The sequence below is a fragment of the Branchiostoma floridae genome, chromosome 10 (genome assembly GCF_000003815.2).
Source record: "Branchiostoma floridae strain S238N-H82 chromosome 10, Bfl_VNyyK, whole genome shotgun sequence".
NCBI classification, from domain to species: domain Eukaryota; kingdom Metazoa; phylum Chordata; class Leptocardii; order Amphioxiformes; family Branchiostomatidae; genus Branchiostoma; species Branchiostoma floridae.
Genome location: NC_049988.1, coordinates 9,395,312 through 9,416,574, shown reverse-complemented (window position 1 = coordinate 9,416,574; position 21,263 = coordinate 9,395,312). Strand labels below are relative to the sequence as shown.

Here is a 21,263-nt window from a genome sequence, read left to right as displayed (position 1 = left end):
AAATCTGTTTGGCATAAAGTCGTGATCAAATTACCTTTGGAAACATCGGAGTATTACGTGTTGTTGTTGTGGGTTTCTTTTCCAGAAATGAAGATAAGGCCATGTTACCAACTATAGTTGTGACTAAAACGGATTTTCCTTGATGTCTGAGTCACGGCAGTCGAACGCACCTGCACGGCCTCGTCATGGTGACGCGAACATGTCGTCCAAACAAAGATGGCGGCCATGAAAACAAAGATGGCGGCTTTTTCCCTCAGGTGGTCACTGCTCATTACCTGATTACGTAGTACCCGCTAATGAACCAAGGAACCGGGATACAAGGTGATTGTCAAGATAAATACTCCACCGGGAGTCGCACCTATCAAAACAAGCCAATTAACACTGGGTCCAATAATCGGCCGTGACATAGCGCTCGACTGACAAACTGTTAAAAGAAACATCGCGATTTTGTGCTAAAGATTCATGCAATCAAGCACGCAACGCCTTTGTTAGCCATCAGATTTGATAAGGTATCGGGAGATTCAAGATAAAATAGCTCTTCACTCCATTCCATCAGCAAACCCCGATTCTCAACAGTGATATATACTAGTTCGTCCGCAAAGTTAGTTACACCGACCGTACCCAGTATATGAAAGTCTGTTCAGTGAATGAGCATGTAAGTTATACTTTGTTTCAGACTTTGTTTTCTGAAGTTTTGTTCCAACCAAAGTGATCACTGCGTTTCTTCAATGCCCTAAGCCCAGTGATTGTGCCCACACGGAAATCCAAACAACGTTATGTGTTTTCACACCTAACACAACATGACCATTTCCTTCCGTACGTAATGGCCAAATATATCACCGCTGGAGACCATTGTTTCAGTCGCGTGCCTGAAAAACACTGCGAACAATCTCAAAATGCGTATTTACACGTGTTATTATAACCTGGAAGCGCCAGCAAAGCCCTGAAGCAACAGAGTTGTATATCATCGGATCAGAACACCAACGGATTAAGTCGTGCACGTGGAAAAAATAATTCTAGTTAGTGCGCGTAGAAAAACTGGCTAAACATAAGGAAAGAAATTGTGTATACAGTATAGGCAAGGAGCTTTTATCGGGTACCCAATTTGATAAAAGCTCCTTGGTATAGGTTAGTATAAATGGGCAAAGACAGCAAAAACAGCAAAAGAATGAGAGTGCGGGAGAAAAATCTAAGAACATAATCACTTAATACTCAGTGTTAGATTGACCCTTTGAACCTTGTTAAAAGAGGTCGATGCAAGTAAAATGTCGCTATCTTTCCGAAACAAGAGGTTGACTAGATTTACAAAACAAGAGGTTAACGCTCTTGCATCGACTCAGTATTTTATCAAATAGTACTAGATCCTGGAGGCTTGAACGAATATGTGCTGTGTTTTTCTTTGCATGAAGAATACTCAGCAAAGCTTTGTGAAAAAGTGCATATATCGCCTCCAACGACTGATTGTAGATAAGGGTAAAAGAAAATTACGGCTTCAAGTTGTCAACTACATACAAGCCCGCCATCTTTCATGTCAGGGCAAGGTAACACATATCCTGCGGTCACCGCCTTTCATCTTCATTGCGTATCGCTGTAATCATCAAAGCATAACATTGAAACTCATTGACCTCGCGATGTCGCAAATTAAACGCCAATCTCGGCACATTCCATTGCCCAAGGGAGGGGTGTGTTTTCACTTTTCTACATTAGGCGCTCGGGTCTTGTATTTCGTTCTGTTATCTGGTAATGAAAAAGTTACATCGAGTCGCCATTTCAATAACTTTCCTCACCAGGATCATGATGAGAGACAGGGACACATGTGTCACCTTTTTTTTCACTTGTCCTTCGGCAAATTGTTTTGTAATGAGTTCCCTAACAGATATAACAGCATATGGCCAAATGCAGAAAACTCGCAGTGGTATTGGTACATGCATGTGCAAGATGACTATCGTCTTCGTTGTGAATAGTTCTCAAAAGTCGATAACCTCCTTGGAAAACAAGCCAAGAACAAGGGCTGGTGGAACTACCAAAAAGACGTCAATTTCAAAGTGGCAATGGTCACTGGTCATAATACTAGTAATGAGACAGAGGTAAGTTGAGCACATAGTGACACGTAATGTCAATGGTTGACTTGAAGATGTAGACTGACCAAGCATTATACGACTTCGTCTTTCACAGTTTCAGAAGGGACGTAAACGGGGAACGTCCCCGGTGCCCCGGTAAAACAGTCTCATTACCCAAATATTAGGTACTTACTGGCTGCAAATACACCAGATATTATCATTTATGATTATTACATAAAACATCACCACAACATAAACCAGTGTGTTCCCGGTATGTATGTTCCCGGCATAGGGTTCGTTCGGAGCACCCATGATGCACCTTGACAGGTAGCCAGACGGATGCGCTTTGAAGCGGTCTCCCGTTTCCCGCCAATTTTCCCCAATCTCGGAGCCTCGCGCCTGGGTGCCGCGGGGGATAGTCACACCATTGCAACCGCAAGACAACAGACAGACAGTGTGAGAGAAATGAGTATCCTAGATTCGGACTAGACCTTCTGTTCTTTGTCCGATCCAAAAACTTAGTAAAAGTATACGCACAGGTGCGCTTTCATCCTTTATTAGCAAGACTGACACTTGGATTCAACTTTGAACAAGGTGCTAAATTTCCTTTGTGCTTGTCTGCATCTAGTATTGTTAGGAGTCTTAGGACAAACGTGTATATTGAATGAAGACCTTTATTTTTGCCCAACCGAGCCAAGTACACGTCACAAAGGGACAAAATGTACACGTAAAAGCGTATAATATTGAATGATGTGTTACATATTTATTTACTGATCATGCCATTATCAATAAAGGAACCGTTGTTTCTTTAGGCGTTTTGCCTTTTCAAAGCGCTACTTGATCTGTAAAGCGTACATGTAATGCCGATAAATTCATTTATATGTAGGAACTTTAGATTGTCGTTAAATTAATAAAAGTCAGTTGTAATGAGACAGTGCTTAGATTGAGATTATATGTAATCGTACATGTACTACATTTCTGTCAGGTACTGTAAGTGTAACAGAATATTCAGATATCAAACATGAGTAACATTTGCAGCCTGTACTGTGCATATGTTGTGACAAGCTTGAAATCAATCAGTCAGGACTAGATACAAATCACTAGACTCTACACCAGACGCGCGTCAAAGCCTCGGAAACGTTACAACACAAGTCCAGACAGACATGGGAAATAAAACCGTGTACTGTTCCGAACCCAAAGGGCAAGTCAACCGTTAACTTTGCCGAGGAGGAAGACACAGTCGGGCGTCCTACAGACGTGAGTCAGCTGTAGTCGTGCTGTATCATTTGTTCTACCGCTGTGCCCAGACAATTGGCACGGTTATACAGCCAGAACAAGTGGCAGGTTTCCGGACAGACACACACGATGTCCGCCTCTGCAAAAATCCAACTCCCTTATAACTTATCTCCAAGCAGATCTTTGATACCGCATGGTGCCCTTAAATTTGGGGCCTGGTGAGAAAAACCGTTTAAAAACGTCACGATTTTGTCCCCAAGTATCTTCTTGGAGATTTATCAATCCTTACCTCCCTTGCAGACATAAGTTCTTTTTGTACATTGTATATATGGTTATGATTTCTACTATGCTCTTATCGTATATTCGTTTGAAACGATGCTGGGGGTGGTACCAAACTGTTACTAGTACACAATGATACTGTCTAGCCTTTATTCTGCTATAGATGACTGCTTATAATAGTTATCTTTTAATCTATGGACACTACCTCAGACGACATTCTTTGAAATCGTATTGCATTGTAACCTGGTATGTAATGTGTATATAGATTTCGTGTTAGTTTATTCCATAAGCCGAGGGACTTATTCACGCTAGATAATTCTTCTACTAGTCAGCCGCACTCTTGTCGATTTGGAACACGTGTTCGGTATATACTAATATGCTTATGTTGCAAACAAAGGGTTTTAAATCACAGGTATAACAGGACTAGAAAAGGAAGTTTAGTGAGGTTTATAGATTTATAGTGTTTTCTTTACCACAGGCATTGCGATTAACTGCTGACTGGAGTGTATGTGTGTGATGATAACATGCTCTTTGGGCTATTCTATTGGAAAAGTTGCAATGGGGGAGGAGCCTTTCTACGCTCTACTTTGATTATAATTCCTAGCTTGCTATGCACACCCCTTACGTTTTCTTATAATTCTACCCTTTTACCCCTGGCCCTGCATTGCAAGCTGGATAACAGCTACAGATCACACGTACTTGCACCTTGCACCTGCAGGCTAACGGTCAAGTACTATGACGTATTTTGAATTCTTTCTTTCTTTCTTTATTCTTTATTTCAGGTATAAAAACTCATAGGTACACAAAAGATCACACATACATACATATACATTAATTGTACCCAACTGCCAACAAGAGATATACGGTACATATCAGATTTCAGTATTCTAAGAATTGTATGGAAATCTATATATATCTACATTCTAAGTGTCTGCGGGCATATTACCAATTTGGAAATATTTCTTGACAACACATTCCCTCAACGACTTCTGACACTTGTCACAGAGAATAGTCATGTCAAAAGGTCATGTGACGTCATCAGGACAAGATCAATGAACAAACACCTGAGCGCAGGTAGGGGAGCAGGTAAACACGAACAAACACGCACAAGGGGAAGCAATAACTCCCAGGTGCGGGCCCTTGGGTCGGGCTGAAGAGGGGAACCACAAATATTGGTCCAATGATTATCCTGTCTCAATACGGTAGGGTCGCCACGGCTGCTCTGACGATGTCATCGTGCCAAAGGTATTACTACAGCGATATTATCCATGGTACTACTACAGTGATATTATCCATAGTATTATCACAGTAAATGGTATTACTACGGTGATATCGTCAAGAGTATTACCACAGTGATATCGTCAATGGTAGTACCACAGTGATTTCGTCAATGGTATTACTACAGTTGTATTACCAATGGTATTACCACATGTACAGTGATATAGGCAATGTTATTACCACAGTAATATCGACAATGGTATTACAAAGGTGATATCGGCAATGGTATTACCACGGTGAAATCGTCAATGGTATCACAACAGTGACATTGTCAATGGTATTACCACAGTGAAATCGTCAAGCATATGAAGTGATTCAAACTGGCATACAAAATACAATCATATCTTAGCACTTTCTTTTCTTGCTTTAGTTATTCACAGAGATCTCTATTCGCTAAGTTTTATATACAAATGTACTTGCCAAAAGTTGATAAACGAGTAATAAGGCAAAAAATGAATATCAATAATATGCAAACAGCAAGATGCTGTCTGGTCTCTGCAAATTTTCAAATGCGACTATCTTCTTCTATTCTGTTCTGTTCGTGTCTTTTTATCAGATGCCATGGGTCTTCATCTAGTTACATGTAACATTGAAGAACACAAGCGGCTCTGTGGTGAGGTTTCAAAGTTGTTTAATATCAGATTAGGAAAGCTATTGGCGGATGACCAAAACGAATTTCATTCTGAAATTCGACTTAAGACACTACTTGTTCGAGATGCTTAATAAGAACAGCTTTATCATATAGATACAGGTGGGGAATCTACCACATCATATTAGATGAGTGTGCAAATATTTGGTTCACCTTTAGTTAGCAAAACCCAAGATAATTAACTGCGACAACTCGTGGGCATCCGTACACAACAAAGTGTGACAAATATTTTCTGAAATCAGTCAGAGAATGACAAACTGTATAGGTAACTCTTCTCAGACTCTAGAGTGCCTATAGCTAGTGTAGCGTCTATTACACGTACAATTCTGTGCCTCCAGGTGTAAAACTAAACTAGCTCACAAACGTGTACTTATGATGACAAATATCATCTGATAAGGTAGTAAACAGCCACTGATAACTTTGATGACAAACGTCTAAAAATAACAATACTTTGCTTATCAGTAGGAGAACGAATAACCACTTCAAACGCCTCCTCATTGGGACTACAAATTAAGAGATAACCCTGCTAAACATCGCACCTGGTGAGGAAGCACATTCCGATTAACACACTTTTGGGGCCACAGACTTCATATTGTCGCCATCATAGTGTGTAAAGGTATGTTAACTTGTGAAGAGGTTATTTCATCGACACAAAAAAGAACTTGTGGGGATTCCGTGTGGTTACCTGTAGTCCTATCTCGCATGATGCTGAAAATTGACCTGACTTTACTTCCAAAACAAATTCAACATTACAATCTCGATGTAGGTCAGAGGAGTAATTTTTGAGAGTCTGGGAAGTCCGAATATTATTCAAACTCCAACAAACGAGGAGAAAAAGTAATACATATCAAACATGTAAGGCCCGATAGAATTGAGATATGTATAGTAACAAGTACAGGTAGAAATTACGGCCGGGACGTGCAATATACACGAAGCATTGGTGAAAATTTGTTAGAGATACAAGGAAAGAGCCTTCCATGGGCACTAACGTTTATTGGGGGGGGGGGGGGGGGGGGGGGCCCCTAATTTACAATTTTAAACATTTCCCACCTAATTTTTTAAATATGCGGGGATGTGTCATAAACAAAAAAGGGCGGGCCTGCGGGCCCCTTCCCCTTGGGGAAAAATCTTGAAAAACCCTGAAGGGAAAAGGGGTGCAATTTTAAAAAGCCGTGTCAATCCTGGGGCACAACCCGCCGTACGTGCAATTTGTCCGTACGTTTTTTGTGGAGGCCACGTCCGCCACATATTCCTGAAAACGTTCAGTCTGTACATGGCAGGTGCGTCGCCCGTACTGGCACGTACGGAGGGCGAATCCGCAGCCCGAACGCAGAGAAAGTTCTGCATGCACTTAAATTTCTACGGCGTGTCTGCGTGCTCCCAAATCCGTGGGATTCGCCACGTGTTCGTACGGAGACGGTACTTACCACTTACGGATACCAAAAGATTGCCCACGTTTTGGCACGTAGACAGCACGCACTTGCAAGTACGGCGGGTTGTGCCCCTAGCTTTACCCAACACAGGTAAACTTGCTTTTGCTGACAAGGTGTGAATACAGACCATCGTTCTTGTCATATCTACGCGTAGGACATCCCTGTTGGATGTCAGATCACACAGGTGAGAATAGCCTGATCAAGCTTGAAGGTGAGAGACGTACACCTCTCAGAAGCCGTGCTACCCAACACAGGTAAACTTGTTTATGCTGACAAGGTGTGAACATCGACCATCGTTCTTGTGACAAGTTGTCATATCTAGGACACCACCGTTGGATGTCACACAGGTGAGAGGGGAAAAACACGACCTCGATGTAGGGGCGAACAAATAAGCTTCCTAAATTAACAACCTCCAAATATTGAATCCGTGCAAATACGAGTTATTACTCGACAGTGTGGTAAACAGCTTAATCAACCAAGCGCGGATGATTGCGGTGCTGCGGTCCAGGCCACAGGTGTGCAAGTGAAACAAAAGGCTGTTTGTGTATTCTTCCGCGCAGGAATTTTGAAGTCTCCAGTGCTGAACAAAAGGAAATGCGACGGGTGCAAATTCTTCTGGTGATCGATGGACGCAAATTGGAAAAAGGAATGAAAAATCATAAATTCATGTCCAAAGACCGGTAGGCAATTGTGTGCCTTGTAGACCCCAATGACTGTTACTAAGAAGACCGGACCCTGTCTCTGTCGTGGTTTGGAGGATTTGCACTCCTATGGTTGCATAAGTCGTACCTTGGGATATACTTAAGATAATTCGCATATATTTACTGCCCTTTGTATACGATACAACCTGATCATGAACTGTACTGCGAAATTTGAAATTTCCCTTACCCAGTCTATGGAAGGGCACTTTTCAAAGACCTGTTTTCCCGTATAAACGTAGGGAGCTCCCTACCTACAACTGGATGTATGATTGTCGATTTAGCCGCGCAAACTTTCCCTAAATTTGTCCTTGAACGATTTTGATTAATTTTTATTGAGGTGTTACATCTAAAATAAATTTCTCTATGCGCCGAGACAGAAAAAAGGAGTCTTCGTCAATAGTTCTTCTTTGTTCCTATTTTCATTGTATCTCAACAATAAAATCATGCTTGAATGGTCTGCATATAAAACGCAGCACAAAACTTCAGCTATGTAATGTACGATTGACACCGTCACTTGTATAAAATTAGCACAAGTTTGGATTTACTTCAGCTCTTTTATAGAGTCTTTGCTTTTTAGCTGTACATGTGTGGACTATGAGCTACCTCCAGTCTCCATTCACGATCAACTGTATCAGGAAGCGATGAAGAGAAAAGCAGTATTTTCCCCTCAAAGAGGCTGAAAGCATTTCTATGAACCTTCCGACTCACTTACTTACTGTTCCATTTGGCCTGCTCTCCGATACGGTGTTCCATGCGCGCATGACAACGGAACGCAAACAGCAGGTGTGTCGACAACAGGTCGGTGACAACAAAACGCAAATAACAACTCAGTGAGATGAATAGGAAACAAACTGTGTGTTTGTGCTCTATCGGAAAGCCGTGTATCTTTATATACAGGGATCAACACGACATGACAGCGACAAGAGGTCCCAGCTAGAGGTCACCTGTTTTGTTACAAGTGTGCAACGTTTAGTTCGGTTTATTGGATACCAACGTAATGACTTGAAAGGACCCTCTGTGACTACCTTAAAGAAATGTTGACAAGACTGTAGTAAATTCTTCTTCTATAGACTGGTTCATACTGCAATATTACCTCCGCTCGATAACTCTTTTCATCGGCAGCAATTTTCAGCCACCTGTGAGTCCTTGTGTATTTGTCCAGCGGATATCGAAGTCAACATTGTCTTCATTACTCTTCCAAACGTTTTTCCTTTGTGCTTTTCATGTAACTAACGGTAATATATTTGTCACCTTACAAAGGAAGTTTTATTGCAAATTATTGCTTGGCGTAATTTGTTTTATTCAAGAGGTTTTTAAATCATGAAGAAAATGATTTCGATATGATCGTTAAAAAAGGGATACAGCGAAGCTCAAAAGATTGCCAAGTTTTAACCAATATTAGTAAAATATATAAAGCGCGGTGGTGGCTATTATTGTTTTAATTAAAAGTGAAGGAGAGCATTCCGTGAATAGTTCATCACTTTTCTCCTTGTGACGTCAGTCTGCTCAGGTGTGCCCAACCTCAGGTGTGTTAACTCACGTCAAACACAGGTGAGCTCAACAGGTAATAGAATCGGCTGCTTTATGCAAACAGGTAAACTTGCCGTGCAAACAGTTGTTCTTAAGGTCTTGTGTGGCCCCCTGATTAGGCAGGACCCTTACATAAACACCGCTCTCCGCGAACCCACACGTCCAGCACACGTGATTTAGTGACGTGTCATAAAACTGCGGATGACGAAATACGCAAATAAAAAACACGTTAATCGTCAAACAACCGAACGGTTCGCACGCCGGGCATTCGTGCAGGGCACAAACGGACACGCATGCGCATATGATTTCTGTGAACTTGATCAACTTAAGAAAACATGAAGGAAGTACTACAGTCAGACTAAAGTTAAAACAGAAGAGTTGCTATCTATTTCACTGCAGCCTACAGGTGGTCTTGGACTTGAGATAGAATGGTCTGAGATAAAAAATATATCTTGAATCAACAATACAAGGGAGCACAGTATACCATTTATGATACTTATATATATAACTTGCCCACCAACTGGGCACATGTGATAATGAGTTAGGATCACATCTGGGCAAACAATTCAAAGTTTATGGTTGAGTCTAATGGTTTGTATCCGATAGTCATAACCCCTCACTCTTGGTTCAGGTGACTGAACACGTATATATCGACAAATGGTTCCCCTGAAACGTTAAGAATAAGATCTTTCTGTCACTTCAGGTGTTCCAGATACCTGCGCTCACCTGAGCACACCAGATGTACTGGTAGGTTTGTGTCTTCGCTGCCAAGCAACAACCGTCAACTTAGACTGAGGTGTCCTTCATCTGGGTTCAGTGGCAATACTTTAGGCTAATGTCACATTCTCAAACCGGGGCCCGGCCGGGTTATAGTTGTGGAAGCGAAGAATAGAAATGTTACATAAAACATATACGAACAATGTCCACGACTATTCTCTTTACGTTTGGTGTCTTTTATATCATACATATGTCTTCATCTTCATGACTACCTTGTCCTCCAACGACCTGAAGGTCAAGGGACTAGGTAGGTAGGTACGCGTATATGATACTTTTCGGAGCCGAAAGCTTCCCGGTTGGGTCCCAGTTTGGAAAGGTTCCTTGACACGACAGCGTTGTCTGACAATGCAGCCTCAACCGTATCGAGTGGTCAAGTTAGTGGGCATGGGATCGCAAATCGAGAGGTCACGACTTCGATCATTCCTGGTAAGCCGTCGTGGCTGTTCCTCACAGGCGTAAATGGTATACCTGACGTGCGCGTACGCAAAAACTAGAGTCACACGTGTAATGAGCACCCTAATACCATGCCCAAGACACAACGACATTGAATAACTACATTGAAAGGCTAAGAGACCTTCACATTGCATTGCGCACAGAAACGCCCCAAGTCGACGACCTGTTACAGTGGTTGGTTCTTCTGTTGTTATGAACTGACAATCAGTAGAAGTCTTTAATATGTTGACGAGATCCACGAAGCAGATATTTGCTACCTGTAACAGGCAGGTGTGTCAGTTCCCATTGCTTTCACTCGACCTGAGGTCATAAATGTCAAGACTTGGCGATGTGCATACCTTGACGGGTGGACTTTGTGTTGTGTACTAGACCGTCACTGAGCAAACATGGGACAAGAGAACGTAACTTTAAAGTACAGTTGTAAAGTTAGGTTAAGTAGGAACAGGAGATGGCTAAACCACCATTTCATGTCAAAAGGGAATTTATTTGCAAAAAAAGCGTGAGAAATCTAGGTTTTAATAACCCTTCTCTAATTCCTATGTCGAATGGTTTCTTCAAATTAATCGACCATTAATCGAACACCGCAGGAAAACAAGGTGCGTCATCCCAGGAGTCGGCGGCGGGGAATCGGCAGATCCGGCAGAACGGATCCTTTCCCCTCGTTGTCACGAAATCTGAGGCAGATCGCGTCATCCTGGGTCCACCAGGGATCGGTCCTGGGTCCACCGGGAATCGGTCATTACGGCCAGAGCAAAAGGCAGAAGTTCGCGCGGAAAATCTGCATTTTCCACAAATTTACTTTTTCACGCTGACTAGATCAGCCCTCGGTGACATCTGTTGGAAGGAATCAAGACGTGACAAGAAGGGAGGTACAAGACGAGACAGCTGACATGAAAGTTGCAATATTGAATATCACAACAACTGCAACCTTTTTGTTGTAATATTAGCAACGTTTTCTTAACAGACCAAGAAATTAATAACAAGGCAGTCTCAAAGACCAATACATTGCGACATTGGACTTGACAGCATGTAAGACAATTTTACTGGCTGAGGACTGATTTTAAGAACAATTTATTGTTGCAACCCTATAAACCCTGTAACCTGTTAAAACATATCCTAGATTTGTAAGATTCTACTTCTGAGACGATTTTATGGCACAGTAAGAAAATCATGCCACATATTTGAAGTATCAGAAAGATTTATATTGCTAGAAAGATCTTGAATGTTCAGAATATTTGAAGTGATGTTCACGTTGAGCCTAGGGACACTGACATTGCGTGTAAACAAGGATGATGTTATGGACCTTGTACGTTTGACCGTCGTCATGGTGATTATTCCGGATCGTCTCCAGTTTTACGGGGTATTACCGAGATCAGAGGCGCCGCCTGGGCGGTGGTGGGAAGCATCATCCTAATGACGACCCTGGGGACGAGAGGAATCCAGGAGGGGCGAAAAGGCGGGAACGTGATGTGACCTGTCCTGGAGACAAGACAGGGCGACTCTGGATGGCCTCCAAAAATGAGGGACAAGTCATTGTATGCGAGTGTGGGTCGGTGGGTGTATGAGGAAAAGTCCGCCGATGTTTGTTTGCTATCTTTCAACACCTTTTTTCTCCCGTATCCCCATGGTACCAAGATCTCATGGACACCTTCCACATGCCCACTTGTAACGCTGCCACAAAGCCAGGAAGCAGACTATGCACCTGTAGTTCTAAAACATGATGTCCCGTCTGTCGTAGTACTAAACTTGATCCCTTGATGTGTGCTTGCGAGGAAGTCTATGAACTAAACAGTACGTTTTTGCGCAATTGCCTGGTGCGCCAAAACGTCGGATGTCACATTCGTCTTCAAAGTGCAAAAGTACCAGATATGATATGTCAACAAATGAGTATTGAACGTCAACAGGGAAAGTTACTCGAAGGCCACTCGAAGGGCAATGTAAAACAACAAACATTGATAGCGTACATGGCAACGCGCGGACCGCAGTCTTCGTGACATAGTCCAGAGTTTCGATGGGCTATGTGTTGACAACACTGTAAGTGTGTTTGTTTGCACAAGAAACGTACCTAACACCGATAGATCTAGCAGTTTTATGTTGTACAAGAAGGATGTCTTTCCAGTAGCCCAGTCATCTAACCGAAAGGAAGTGTTCAATTCTAAGTTGTTCAGAAAGAGGAACACTAATTTAATGCAAGGTAATGTCATGCACAGTTTACAAGTGTAAAATCCGTTTACATACTTGGCATCTCAAGTCGAAGGACTTCAATACAGCGTGTTTGCCTAGTTGCGGCCCGGGAAGATCGGCACCACTGTGTCCCATTGAAGAAGACAGTTCCTTTGATTATCAAGGATAGGATTAGGGATAGGGTGCATGTACAGACAAATGAGAAAAGCCAAAGATTGCCTGATCATGACTTCCCCTGATATCAGGAGGATGACACAGTCCGTGCCCCGACCTGTCCACGAGCGGCCGGGATCTGACGATGCTTATCGGTGATCTATTATTGTTACAAATGTCCAGATTTGCGCCATGACAGAACTGTGACTGGACACAGATAATCCGCAGCCTGGCCTCGCCAGAAATGAGTTTCGACTGGTCAGTGTAGTGTGACGTTACCAGCGCCATTTTGGTCACGTACCCTGTTTATTTGAGATAGGGTGGACTATAACCTGGCCTCAGTCAGGACAGATAAAATTAATCTTCAGCCGGTAACCGAAAGAGTGATTGAACAGAAATAATACTTTGATTCTTTAGGCTAACCAAGGTATAACGTCCTTGGGCTAACAGTAACTCTATAACATACATGTGGTAGAGAGAATCGCAGCAATAGGTCGCCATCGTCAGGCGCGTTTCTACAATAAAATCTTGACAACACCACTTGCTTCACATGCAAGATCAAATGCACTCGAACGTAAAAAGAACAGTACTACAGTATCAAATGTGGGTCAGCCGTCTGAACGCGTCATACAAGCCTAACCTTTTCCCCTCGAGACATCTCGCCCCAAATTTCTTCCCAGATACTTGAAATCATCCAGCCGCCTGTTCTTGCCATTATCGTATCAACGACGGATCAACTTTCCTCATCAAAAACAAACGTTATCTTCCGTAATCCTCTAATCAACAGCCAGGGATAACAGGCGCTCACATCCAAAAGGAGTGGTCATTTCCTTATCTAACTTTCTGATAGGAAAGGCTGGACTGTCCACTTGATGTCCAGGAAAAGCATTTCTCTGTTGAAAAGTTGACGCTTTGGCTTTGAATCGAGAAACGTGAGGATAGTTTTGGGGACAACAAGTGTTCTCAGATCCCGTGGGATCTCGCGCAAGTGTCACGTGACCAGATGAAATATCGCGTGACTTGAGAAGACGCGGGAACGGAGGAACGGCAGGTGCGCAGAGACGTGATTTCACGCCTCGCGGCTCCGAGACTGACGTGAGTTGAGGCGATACATACAGACTGGCTTCAGCACGGGATATTGTGTTCTACCATTAAGAAATCCTGATCCCTTTGATAACATAAGCCAGGTTTATGCCTCGTAATCTCCATAAGATCTTAGCCGGCCAGCTGGCGTACCTCCATCAAAACGTGATCAAAGCGTGACATTCCTATGCAGGGATTCTTACTGACTTTGTTACCATGGTGAAGGTCATATTCTCATATAACACCGCGTCCCAACAGCGGAAGTACAAAATCCATAAAAATGATGGTTTCCCGACAACACTGGTATGATCTTTCACAATCCAATGTTTGGGCTAAATCCTCGCGAGTCGCGTGACTGTAGGATCAAGGAAAACAATTTTTTGGAAATTTCTTATCGACATTTTTGACGTGCGCGCGGTAGTCAGAGACCTGACATTCCGAACTTTACGTTACGCTCCTACTTTAAAAGATAACTGTCCCGTTAATCGCCCAATTATTCGTGATGCGTATCAGCTTGTTTTACCAAATTTAATACCCTCCCACCCCATCCCGATAGCATGTAGACAAAATAAGCAAGTCAATCCCAGGAACATCGAGATAGGTCCTTGTCGTTGTAACTTAGAATACAGGCAAATATGTGTGCACACATTGGAAGCAGCGAGAGAGAAAAAACTTCGATTTCTTCACTAGAAACATTTCTGTACCATGTGTTCTATAGCGAGTGTAAATATATGCAGCCGACCGATGATGACAACCACACATATATCGATACGTTAAGTTACGATGAATGGATTGATTTGGTTTGACTTTCAACAACCTCGGTGGCCGTTTTCTGTCTTAGTCTCAACTGTAGCAAGACTCCTACCTAACCGAAGATCTCTACTCTACTCTACTCTACTCTACTCTACTCTACTCTACTCTACTCTACTCTGCTCTGCTCAAAAACTACAACACACCAAGACTCTTTCCTCTGAATAGCTATGGACATTACAGGATGCAGCTGAAAACACTTCATTTCCGTTTAAAACTCCCCATAACCCAGCGGGACGTGGAAACGACCTTTAAATTTAAGGACCGCTTCCCTTGGTCCCGTTTAGTATACTCTAACGATGAGTCATCAATCATACGTGACAGAATTGGCTTGATGTCATAACGCCACGTTGACTTGATTATCCTATGCAGACGGTCACGTGCGCATCAACTTTCGTCCGTTTAAACAATAAGTTTGCGACCATACAGGATATTGTACCAAAAAGTTGCAAAATATGGAAATGTATGGCAATTGCAATTTGCAGTTAACTGTAACAAAATATGGGAAATCAGAACCATCAATGAAGGAAGTCTTCCAAAGTCAAAAACGAATACGTGAGAGACCAACAAGAAAAGAGTTTATTGTTTGGTGTACCATATGTTCTCTGACTGTGTGTTTAGCCATTTGTTCAATCTCCCTGACCACTTTGATAGACTTACTGAAGGGAACGTCTTTTGCCCAACTTGTTTTTTTTTTCTTCCGCAAGAATTTGCTCGCTCGCAAGAACTTTGTGGTGGCCTGAGGATGTCATCCATTTAATTACATCAGTTTGTCATGTTCATACACATCCTGATTATCACAAGACAGGTAAAGATCGGAATAGCCTGATTAAATCTCACTTATAGCAGCTCGCTCAACATCCACCGGCCTCCGCGGGGAGGGGCCAGTTACTGCAGCCCTGGACAGCAGAGTGTTACACAGACTTAAAGATCGGAACAAATACTGCAAACTTTCCTTTTGTTTTGCTATTCCATTGATAGCAGGGAATGTTCCTTCTTTCCCCTTACATCTAGAGTTCCTTATAAAAACTCATTACTTATGACAATGACAATAATAGGACGAGACAGCATCTGAGACAAGAATGTTAATGTGATGTGTACCGAAATTTATTTGTCAGTGTTTCTCTGATCTACTGACTGGTACAAACACAACGAAATTTAGCTATCTAGCCTAAAAAGATACAATTTTCCCAAATAATGTAGAACTGCGTGAGTAGAGACGATTTCCGTCAGAAGTCTAGTATCAATGAAAATCGCTAACACTACAGGAAATCAGTTTTTCGCTTGGAAGAACTGAACAAGCTTATCAAATCCAGGGAAATTACCTTTGTTCTTGGAGATGTCCGAACGTGACCACCTGTGATATACATTCCACTATTACTTTCTCCCTTTAGACACGTCCAGGTACTTAAACATTTTATTGTCTAAACGTTAATGAGACGGACGTAGTTACTCTTTTATTCGTCGTTTAGACCAGGATATATGTCCACCAAATGGCAACTGTCAAAATAAACTATGACACACCTTCTCTTCGGATTGACTTTGTTGCATTTGATCCTTAGAGCACCCCCGGGGACAGACGGTTATAGGGGAGAGACCGGGGTCCCTGGGGTGGGGTGGGGGAGATGATTTGGGGCGCATTGTTTGATGTAGCCGCCACTTTGTAAACTACACCGCAACCTGAGCCGGCGCGCCCTCGGCCACTTCATAATCAGATCAGAACTTAATCTTAGGATAATAACGGCCCGTCAGTCCATAATACGGTGAAGGGTGTCAGGGCATGGGATACAGAAAATGCATGCTCGTAGCATTTCCTTGTATTGAATAAATACTTTTCAAACAGCGTCAGGCTTCTTATCGAAGGGAGTGGCAAAATAGCGAAATTCTAAATGGAATTGCATTTTGGGAAAAAAATGCTTTTCTAAAATGAAATACAGGCACGTCGTACACCAGAGTTCGCCCGAGACTTTCCGAGATGTTACTGCTTAAGGAGAGACCGAAACATCAATCCATACCTTTATACACTTGTAATCAACATAATTCTTATATTGGCTAGTTTAAGGAATCTTTAAACGTGTCTCCACAAAGGCATAGTACCCAATCCATTAATACAATGATGCAGAATGTTCAAACGTTGTATCAGTGGCATACACCACAGAAGCTTGTTGAATAATGTAATACTGTTATGTGACTACAATTAACTATTTATGTGCTTACCTAAAAGCACAAACTTATCAATTTGCCCACTCTTCGCAAGCACAATTACATCCGTAATGAAATCTTCATCAACGATCTATCAGAAGATAACGATATCGCCATCTGAATAAATTTCTGTCCTATTTGTTTAGTGATAAAGAGGTTATCATTTACACGCTTATTTACATAGTATCTGCATATCAACATTCAGTTATCAGAATCATAACAGTACGTTGTGATGAAATAGAGTAACTTTATGGAGACTTTTATCTCCATAAAGGGTGAGGTAAGGTTATCAAACTTACCGAATTTTCACCATCTTCTGACCACTCATTTCGACAAGCAGTAGTAGAGTCTACATCGTTGGCTACCTGTGAAACCGACAGCGAAGGACGAATATCTTTCAAAAAAGTGCAAAGACCAAAGAATGGCTAAATTACAGACGAAGTCTGCAATGAAAGAATTAATATTCTATATTGATTAAATACTGCATGAATGAATTGATCTATGGATGATTGGATCAATCAATCCATGGATCAATCAATAAGTGAATAAATGGAAATACTGGTAAATGCTTTTTGTCAAAATTCTTCCACGTTTAAATGCATTGTGCAAAGACCATTAGCAACAAATCTAAACTTGGACCTCCACCTTATTTGTCTGTTAGAAGTGATATATGCTGAAGCGGTTTCCATCAGACAAAAGGAATAACTCAATAGATAAGTCCTGTACATGTAGTAAATGTGTTAAGTAGGTGGAAAGGGAGGGGGCGGAAATCCTCTATCGTGATTATCATGATTCACAATCATCCGACGAAAAACCAACAGCAACCCCGGAGCCAACTGCTGGACAAACCTGATGATATCGCCCGAGGATGTTGTGATAGTGCCACGAGTCGTAACAATACCTCCCCTCGCGGTGGCAGGACGTTTCCGACACCTGCTGCACCCGTCCTGCACGCACGTTTGCAGAAGATAACAACTTTGGTGGAGAAGGCGGAAAACAAAACAACTCCCGCAAGGAGCTCTTCAGTCAAGCTCTGATAAAGTTGCAACAGACCGCTTGAAAAACGATGATGCCAACAGTGCACTCTGGTATGGGAAGTGTTTCAATATTGGGGGTTGTATAGACTCTAGTATACCAACAGGAATGAGGTATTTTCATATGGTTGTCAGTACCTGTGATGGATGCTCATTGGCCATTTGTATGAATACACATGTTTGGATACTTTGCAGATGCTGCTGACTGCTTTGAGTTCTTGTTGAGTGTTGGTGAGCCGACCAATGACTAGTCGTTCCCACTACAACAACATATGGAAAAACAGCAAAAACTTTTCCTCTCTTCGAATATGGATCCAGATCTTCAACAAAATCTTAAGTTTAAATCACTTCTTCCTGAGTCCTCACCTCACCTCATTTAGTCCCATCCTCAACCAGAGGGTACAAGTCCTACAAGTAAAGAAATCATCTAATACATCAGACTTGTCAACGGTGATGATGACGACAATGATGCTCACAAATTTAATTACAACTGATAAACAAAGGCTTGTGAAAGGATAATAACCTCCTACCAAGTCGTCTTCTCGGAGATAATAAATACAGAGGAGTAAAAGATTAAGATGGGAGCCTCCTCCCCATGCTTTCTTCCCTTTCAGATTGATATTATCTCTTGACAAAACCCTGGACACATCTGCTGCACATCTAGCTCTGACGAGATGGTCTCCAAAGGAACGTAATGAGTACATAGTACATGGATAAAGTACACTCGGCTGGATAATGTCAAGTCTCAGCCAGACTCCGTTCCCAGGCCTGAAATCCTTGGCCCCGCCCGGTTTAAGACTATATGATCCCGTTAAGGGCGCTTAAGATCCAAGGTTGCGGCTCCATCGCTTACATCGTTAATTGTAGTAAAGACGTCATTACATAATCTTTTAAGGCTTAGTGTAGTTTGTCGTTAGCGCATTGACGTAGTATGGACTCCACGCCCCCGCTTCTTCACATTGGGCCTGGCCGTATAGGTGATTTCAATTTTACAACAGAACCCTTCGAGCTCAAGAAACCACAAATCACAGGAGTAGTAAAATGCCTAGATAGAGAACTTTCCCACCTTGTGAGTTCAGGTGCTAGACGTTACACACATAATAATCTTGGGATTATATGATATGATATTTAGTCCGCGTGTAAACTTTAAACTCAGAAGGCGCCCAAGGCAAAGAGGGTGGAGAGAATGACTGGACAGTAGAACTGGGTAGGCCTAATGTGTACATGTGTTTGGTAGTTAGAGTTAGTGATGCACCAAAGACCAAACCGTGCGATTAGATCTAGCTGTGCTCAAAAACACATTCAAGTTTCAAAGTTTCATGACAGATACTGCCGATACACCATACATCCACCCGTACGAGAACGTTAAGAACATTTACGGCCTTTTATTTCAAAGCTCATTGGAGCGCCCTTATCGGCCATTCAGTGGACTCAAAGAGCCCAATCAAAGACAAGGACAAGGGCGTACAGCTCTGTAGAAGGGCGTACAGCTCTGTAGAGATAGAAACAAGGCTATCTATGTCAGCCCTAACATCTTGTTTCTTCAAATCATCAACACCTGTAGCAGTTAAAGTTACACCGATCGCCGCTGCCTTAGATCTTTGCCAAAGTGGTTAACTGGGTTAAATTGGGCCTGATACGGCTTCGCGTCTTGCAGAGCCCCGCTTATCTTGAGCCAAAACATGTTTGGCAACGACCACTAGTACCAGCCTTTTTGAAGGATCATTCAGCTGGGCCCCGAGTTCAAGTCTCACAGGACAATGTTAAACATATATATCTGTTTCTGTACGTAATGTACAAGTCGTTTGTACAGTGGTTGCCTCTTTTGGTGGAATGTAGACTTGCATGAACTATCTACCTGTATACACTTGAATGTAAGTTCATTTGTGACGGTAATCAAAATCATGATATACAAATTTACACTTTAAATCCGTGCACAAAATAAAGCGCTTACCAGCAAGCTTTCGATCAGTCCTCTGATCAATTTCAAGTTGAAATGACCCAAAGCCTATGCACGGATTTAAAGTGTAAAATTATATCTATCTGTATCATATGTTTGTGGAATCCCAAAGGTGAGCGCTTCTTCAACATTTTTCCTAAAGCCGAAACCGACCTGTTTGTCACGCCCTTTTAACGTAGCTGGTCTATCCGCGTACTAGCGATGTTCAACTAGGACAAGCGATGGCCAGTTGAAAGTCATAGTGACAGTGTCATAGTGTCAGTGTATTTCTGGAAACACCTATGGCGAAACTTTTCGGATGTACGGTTGGTGTGAAGTGGAGCGTGGAAATTGTTATGGACCCATGTTGACTTTTGGCGCCAGGGCCCCGTGGTCCCGCCCCGCCTCCCCGTAAAACCCCAAATTCCTGCCGTTTTCTGCTGATGTGTGGGGGAGGGGCTTGTTCTTGTATCTTGTACCGCTGGTTCTGTGGGTCCAGGGCAAGCACCGGGCCGCGAAGGTCGGAGGAGAGTTACATGCATTAAGTTAGCCAGAAAGCCCACCGCTTACAGTTATGTGTAACATCATTTAGGAAATCCTGAAAGTTTATTGTTAGGACAATTTAATAAACCCTTGGGGGGGGGGGGGGGGAGGGTGGTAGTCCCGGCCACGCTAAGACTACTTCAAGTCCCATACTCAGTAATAACTAATATCAAAATTAATATGTTGTCCATTTACACACCTTTTTTCTCATATGCTACGAAGAAAGGGGTATTTCTCTCATACAGCTGTTGTATTTGACCATTTGTCCTTTCTACAAAGTCATTTCGAGAAAGCCGCAGCAAGCTATCAGAGCTGCAAGACATAGCCTCCGGGGCAGGCTCCTTTGGTAGGGAACATTAATCCCTACAATAAAGATCAATAATGCCAACTAAGACGCCTGCTTTGGAGGCTAATGTAGAGGGACAGAAAAATAGCCATTTTCTCTCATTTGCTGACATCTTCCAACAACAGAAAAACAGCAGCAGTGACCTGGTTCTGCGGTCCCGACCCGCAGGGACAAAGCGCGTCTCGGGGAAATTGATTTACTCAAGAACCGAGCTCATGCGGCGTCTCGGCGCCAACTCGTCTGGACCCTTGCTCATCAATCACGTGTCAAACGTCACCATGACAACTGATGGTCATGATGATTGATACCTGCGTGACTTCGAAGATGAGTCAGGACACTGACGGACTAACGAACACACCTACGAATGTTCATAGTTTTAGTATTTCTACAACACACTACAAGCCGTCGGGATGGGGGTCCTTGTAATTGGATATACTATATCACACAAAACAAGATCCCCACTGCGTCAAGTTTACTTTTACAGAAGTAATTGAGAGGCCACGAAATTAAAGCGCAGAACTTCAAAGCTCTAGGCACAACTTGAACTTTGAAAATGATTACTCATTCTAGCGA

At 42.5% G+C, this 21,263-nt stretch overlaps 1 protein-coding gene across 1 annotated transcript in view; it reads right to left on the bottom strand.

Annotated features, from left to right (window-relative positions):
* LOC118424056 overlaps positions 1 to 17,953 on the bottom strand; it is a 62,565-nt gene extending 44,612 nt beyond the window's left edge. The window contains exons 1-2 of the mRNA XM_035832516.1: positions 17,678 to 17,953; positions 17,128 to 17,193 (exon numbers count right to left, since the gene is read on the bottom strand). The gene's annotated coding sequence lies outside the window, so the exon portion shown is untranslated. The remainder of the gene's footprint in view (positions 1 to 17,127; positions 17,194 to 17,677) is intronic.
* Positions 17,954 to 21,263: the final 3,310 nt, after the last annotated feature.